Genomic DNA, 6,912 nt, shown 5'->3' on the forward strand with positions numbered 1-6,912 from the left:
GTGATTTTGATTTGCATTTCTCTAATGATTAGTGATGTTGAGCATCCTTTCATGTGTTTCTTGGCAATCTGTATATCTTCTTTGGAGAAATGTCTGTTTAGGTCTTCTGTCCATTTTGGATTGCGTTGTTTGTTTTTTTGATATCGAGCTGCATGTCACTTCTCTAAAAATGTATTGTTCTTTTGTTAAGATGCTACGCAAGCCCAAGTTCTAACCACTCTTTCGAGTTACTCAACTCTGAGAGCTTCCATGTGCAAGTGGGGTGCACATGTTAAACTTCTGTTTATTTTTCTCTGGTTAATCTGTCCTTTGTTAGTATAATATACAGGGCCCCTGTACAATGAACCTAAGAAGGGTAGAGGAAAAAAAGATTTTTTCCCCTCCCCTGCACCCCCATGGAAATCAAGCAACTTGGCATTGTTGGGGACCTTTGTGTTGTCTGGCAGGAGGCACGGAGAAAGCACAGGATGGCATCCTTGTTGAACCCAAGTTTGTGTGCCCGATACACAGTGAGGCCAAACAAACCAAAGTGCCGGAGTTTGGAGCAGAAAAAGGTCTATTGCAAGGACCAAGCAAGGTGAATGGGCAGCTTGTGCTCGAAAGACCCAAACTCTCTGAGGGTTTTCAGGGAAGCATTTTTATTTTTTTTTATTTTTTTAGGGAAGCATTTTTAAAGGTGACATTTGGGGCGAGGGCTGCAGGTGTGTGACTTTCCTCTGATTGGCTGGTGGTGAGGTGACAGGGCGGTGTTCCAGGAATCTTAATCATCAGCCTTCTGGTTCCAGCCAGTCGAGGTCTCAGCATGTAGGTACCATCCTCCACATGGGTAGGGGCCTTAGTTCCCACAGAACAACTCATAGATATATATCAGATTGTTATGTACATCCCTTGAGGAGGAACTAGGACTCTTTTATCTCTGCACTATTGGTTCTTGCCTGCTTTTCCTTGGTTTCTGCATCCCCTCACTTCCCTAATTAGTAAGTGGCTGAATCTGCTCTTTGGAACTCAGGGACGGTCTAGGAGACTAAAGCCTTTTTCTGCAAATGAGAAATGGAGGTTTTTGTACCTGGGAGGGCCTCACAGGATCCTGCTCAGTTTCAGTCCCCCTTTTCTTTGATACTCCTCAATCCTGAGGGTACAGGGTTGGGACAAGAAAGGGAATAAAGTTTTGCATAGAGAGATTAATCATAAACTCAGCAGAGGAACTCGGGTTTGGGAGACTGGGTTTCAATATTGTTGAGCTGACTCGCCCCACCTGCCGCCAGCAGGCTTGAGTGAGGGTTTGGTGGGCCTGCCGAGCAGCCGCCCCAGGTGTCACTAGGGTGGCATCAATCCTGGGATCTGAAGCGGCTAGTTCCTGGGAAAGGCCTCACAGGGGAAGATGAGGTGCTGTAACAAGCCTTCTGGGAGCCAAGTCCCGGTCGCTGTGGGGCTGCTTTTCAGGGGAGCCCACAAGTGCCATCCAATCAGGACACACCCTCTGCAGTGAAGAGCTCCCACCAGGTAAACCCAGGGCTTGCACAGGAGCGGCAGGAAAACTCTGAGGCAGGTTGGGAGGAGGGAGGCCAGCTTTTCAATCTGGGCCCCGCTGCCACTGCTGTTGCTGTGCTCCCCCTAGTTGAGGCCCCCGGCCAGCCTAACAGCCGAGGAAGGGCACCCAAGGGAGTTGGGAAAGCCCGCTGGGGCTGTGGCCACAGGCCTGATGTTCACGCAGGCTCAAGGCCTCAAGGGTCTTGGGGTCCCTGCCTTGACCTTCAGTTCTTTGGGCAGAAGACAGAGCCTGTGAGTCCTCTGACCCGGCTCTGTGGAGAAGGGCTGAGTAGGGAAGGGGCTGCCTCCGTGGCTGGGCCCTGAGGGGCCGAGGGGGCAATGTGCGCCCACCCGTCCTCTGTGCCCCAGGGGTCCAGGCCCTCCAGCCAGAGAGGGCCCGGGAGTTTCTGTGAGCTGTGCCAGCCGGGAGGGGAGGCCTGTGGAAGGAGAGAGCTGGGGGCAGGGGCACTAGAGTCTCAGCTTCTGCTTCACCTGATGCACAGCCTCTGGCAGTTGCCAGAATGTGTATGTGATTTACGTGGGACCCAATTTTGGTTCGGTAACACTGGCAGCCGAGGGAGAATTCTGGGGCCGCCTGGCCCTGGTGTACCAGAGGCTGGGGGTGGTGGCCACACCGGCTCTTCCTGCCCAGGCACTGGGTCCCTAAGTAGGAGCCTTGCCTGCAAGAGGATCCTCACCCCCGCCTTCGCTTTCCTACCCAGGAGGACTTCCTCGCCACCCCCAGGACCCCTCGGGCTCCCCCCTCACTCCCCCTCACCCGCCATAGCTCTCCTTTCTTTAGGGTGTGCCCTCCTCATGACCTCCTCTTTATACCATTTGTATTACCTGATTTTGTTTTTTTTTACATGAAGCGAGTGTTATTTTTACAATTACATATATTAAAATACTTTTCATTTGGGGGAAAGCACATATTGGGCAATCCTCAGGAAAACAGGCTAGTTCACTGGGAGCAATAATTTCATTTAAAAGGAACACGTCCTCACAGATTTTTAAGAAAACCTCCCAGAACCCAGTTTGAGAAATTCTGACTTGAAATTTTTTTTTTTTTTTTTTTTTGACGAAGTGTTGTTTTTTTTGTTTTTTAAAAAAAATTTATTTATTTATTTATTTTTGGCTGTGTTGGGTCTTCATTTCTGTGCGAGGGCTTTCTCCAGTTGCGGCAAGCGGGGGCCACTCTTCATTGTGGTGCGGGGGCCTCTCACTGTCGCGGCCTCTCTTGTTGCGGAGCACAGGCTCCAGACGCGCAGGCTCAGTAGTTGTGGCTCACGGGCCCAGTTGCTCCGCGGCATGTGGGATCTTCCCAGACCAGGGCTCAAACCCGTGTCCCCTGCATTAGCAGGCAGATTCTCAACCACTGCGACACCAGGGAAACCCCCTGACTTGAAAATTTAAGGGCTAATTCAACTTTAAGTGTCTTTCACTTGTGAAATATCGATATAAAAACCTCACCTTTAAAACTTGTAAAAAAAATCTTAAGATTATTTATTATCATGAACACAAAACTTAAAAATACTCATAGGATTTTTGATTCCTGAACTTGGGAAGGTCTAAGGACCCTGATCTGAGAAAGGCTAAAGTCAGGTGTCAGGCTGTTGCTGAGAGGTTTTTTTTGTTTTTTGGTTTGTTTTTGTTTTTTTTGGTGGTGTGGTTAAACCTTGCTCACTAAGAAATACAAAGTATTACACAAATGTAGGAGAAGAATGCATGATGGCATGGAAGAATGCCCAAGATTTAAGCCCAAAGTAGGATATAAAGGAAATTGTAGAGTCATGTAGGGGAGGAAAGATATCTTTCCTTCTACCCGTCTAAATTCTGGACTCTGAGCTGGGGGCCATGTAACAAAAGACAGACTAACCAGAGAAAAGTATATGCATTTATTTAATATACATTTTATGTGACCTGAGAGACTTCGTAAGGAAAATGAAGACCTAAAGAAATGGTTAAACCTGAGCACTTTTATATTAGGTTTGATGAAGAATGGAAAGTTGTGGAGAAATATGAAAGGACAGAAAGCATGAGGGAAGTGTAGTAAACTGGGGTAAACTTAGCCAGGCCTGTTCCTTCAGATTCCTCTCTCTGTCCCTTCATCTTCAAAGATAAGGATGCTCTTTTCCTCTGGGCATAGGGAGGGCAACTCTCACATGTTTTTTTAAACGTGCTTCAGGGGAAGGTCAGAAGTTCCTTCCTGCATGTACAATTTCTCAAATCCTTCAGCTTGGCATGTTCAATATGCCAGGTGCCGTATTTAAGGGTAGTGTGTCCTGAACCCTGTCATTTGAAAGCACAGGCTCCAGAGCCTAGCTGCTTATGTTCAACTCCCAGGCTCTGTCCCTTCCTGTCTGTGTGACTTTGGGCAACTTAATTAATTCTCTTAACCTCCGTTTCCTCATGGGGTTTGTTAAAAGCAAGACAACAGGCCCAAAGTGGAGTCACTGACGCAAAGCTGAAACGGTGCAACTCAGATTGGGACTTGAACTCACGGTCTTTTAACTGAGATCACACACCTGGTCTCAGGACTTAATGAAGCTCAGGTTCTTGATGTCTCGTCGCAGAAAGAATTCAGTGGGAGACAAAGTGATAGGTAAGAAGTGCATTTATTTAGAGGGAAACACTCTCCACAGACAGAGTGTGGGCCATCTCAGAAGGTGAGAGGCCCTGAAATATGGCGTGGTTAGGTTTTATGGGCTGGGTAATTTTGTAGGCTAATGAGGGGGAGGATTATTCCAAGTATTTTGGGGAAGGGGGCAGAGATATCCAGGAATTGGGCCACTGCCCACTTTTTGATCTTTGATGGTCGGCCTCAGAACTGTCATGGCGCTGGCGGGTGTGTCATTTAGCTAATGTATTACAGTGAGTGTATAATGAGGCTCAAGGTTCACTGGAAGTCAAATCTTCCGCCATCTTGGATCTAGTTAGTTCTAACCAGTTTTTGTCATGTCCTATGGCTATGTCATTCTTTTAAATGTTGTGCCCTGCCCCCTTCTCTCCTGTTTCAAAGCCCCATGTCACCAAACTGAGACTTAATTATAGTTTTGGCCTCTCCCAGAGATGGAATCTTAAACCAGTCAATCAGGAATCACCTGATCAGCACTAGGGAGGTGATGTGCCTGGTAGACCCCTGCCATCCCCTAAAGGAAAGTGGCCTTGCAATAGCCAATCTAATTTTTTGTCTGGTTTAACTTCCTTGTCCCTGCTCCCTTCTGCCTATAGAAGTCTCACTTTGTACAGCTCCTCGGAGCTCCGTTCTCTCTGCTAGATGAGATGCTGCCCAGTTTGAATCAATTTTTCCTCAAATAAACTCATAAAATTTGTAATAGCTTCAGTCTATTTTTTAACAGGAGCAAATACATTCTATCCCAATATTGAGCTTATACATCAGTGAATGACTGTACACAGGAAACATACCCCAAATGTTCAGTGTTTATTTCTGAGTGGTGGTATTGTTGTCGAACTCAAGTTTGTGTGCCCGACACACACACTGGGGCCAAACAAACCAAAACATCGGAGTTTGGAGCAGAGAAAGGTTTATTGCAAGGGCCAAGCAAGGAGAATGGGAGGCTTGTGCTCAAAAGACCTAAACTCCCTGAGGGTTTTCAGGGAGGAGATTTTTGTTTTTTTTTTAAAATTTTTATTGGAGTATAGTTGCTTTATAATATTGTGTTAGTTTATACTGTACAGCAAAGTGAATCAGCTATACGTATACATACATCCCCTCTTTTTTTGGATTTCCTTCTCATTTAGGTCACCACAGAGCACTGAGTAGAGTTCCCTGTGCTATACAGTAGGTTCTCATTAGTTATCTATTTTATACATAGTATCAATAGTGTATATATGTCAATCCCAATCTCCCAATTCATCCCCCCCTCCCCCAGGGAAGAGTTTTTAAAGGCAACATTTGGGGTGAGGGCTGCAGGTGTGTGACTTTCTTCTGATTGGTTGGTGGTGAGGTAACAGGGCAGTGTTCCAGGAATCTCAATCATCAGCCTTCTGGTTCCAGCCAGTCTGGGGTCTCAGCCTGTAGTTACCATCCTCCTCCTGGGTGGGGGCCTTAGTTCCTGCAGAACAACTCAAAGATATGTATCAGATTGTTATGTACATCCCTTGAGGAGGAACTAGGACTGTATTTTATCTCTGCACTATTGTTTCTTGCCTGCTTTTCCTTGGTTTCTCCATGCCCTCACTTCCCTAATTAGTACTGGTTGATTCTGCTCTTTGGAACTCAGGTAAGGTCTAGGAAACCAAAGCCTTTTTCTGCAAATGAGAAAGGGGGGCCCAGAAAGGCTTTTGTATCTGGGAGGGGCCCCTAGGGTCCTGCTCGGTTTTGGTATCATGCTGACTGTAACTATTTATACTTTTCCAACTTCTCCATTAGAAAAGGTTCCTTTTAAAATAATAACTGAGCGGGTGCGCGGCGGCAACAGGGTCGGCGGGCTGGCAGCTGCGGCGGTACCCGTGCGCTCGGGGTCCCGGTCGCGAAGAGGAGGAGGATGTGGCGGGTGGAGGGGAAACGGCTGCCGGAAACAAGCCGGAAGAGCGCTTCCCAAAGTGTATTCTGCGGAACTAGTACCCACTGTGTCCTCAACACCGTGCCACCTATAGAAAATGACCATGGGAACAGCAATAGTAGTCATGTAAAACTCTTTTTACCGAAAAAGCTGCTTGAATGTCTGCCGAAATGTTCAAGTTTTCCCAAAGAGAAGCTCCGTTGGAACACTAGTGAGGGCTCATGATGCAGCCGTCCTTTGGATTTCTTTTTAATAATGTGTGACCCTTCACCTTTGATCCCCTGACCTGCATTACCTTGGTAACCATTTCATTTTTTAATTTAATTTCATGTTTTGATTTTGGTGTACAAGCTGTGACATTTCATCTCTCAAAGTGTAACGTGCTGATTTCCTCAAATAGAGATACCCCTGTGAGTGATAAATTTGCAAAACGCTGTCTTCATTTTCTGTATTAAAATTCATTTCAGTTTAAAAAAAAAAATAATAACTGAAAAAAATCAATTGCCTTTTCCACAGAAAGAAATAGAAAATATTGCAGGCCACCTAAATAGGGGTCACTTGTCCAGTTCTTCACCCGGCAGCTGGGTTCAGAGGTAAGGGTGAGGGTTTTAGAGTCCGGCCTGCACTCAAATCCCAGCTCTGACACTTTCTCTCAATTTTCCATTTCCTGATCTCTTCTCTAAAGTGGGTGTAACAGTGAAACAGGAGGGAAGGGGGCAGAGCACAACCTTGAAAAAAATGACATAAACCCATTAGAACCAAGTAAGTCCAAGATGGAGGATGCGTCAACTACCAATAGACCTTGAGTCTCAGTATACCTTCATTGTAACACATCAACAAGCTAAATGACACACCC

General features: G+C 46.4%; 1 pseudogene; it reads left to right on the forward strand.

Moving 5' to 3' along the window:
* Positions 1-6,038: 6,038 nt before the first annotated feature.
* On the forward strand, positions 6,039-6,281 carry LOC137777573 (calmodulin-binding transcription activator 1 pseudogene; annotated as a pseudogene).
* The last annotated feature ends 631 nt before the right edge of the window (positions 6,282-6,912 follow it).

Source organism: Eschrichtius robustus, chromosome 1 (genome assembly GCF_028021215.1).
Source record: "Eschrichtius robustus isolate mEscRob2 chromosome 1, mEscRob2.pri, whole genome shotgun sequence".
Classification (NCBI taxonomy): domain Eukaryota; kingdom Metazoa; phylum Chordata; class Mammalia; order Artiodactyla; family Eschrichtiidae; genus Eschrichtius; species Eschrichtius robustus.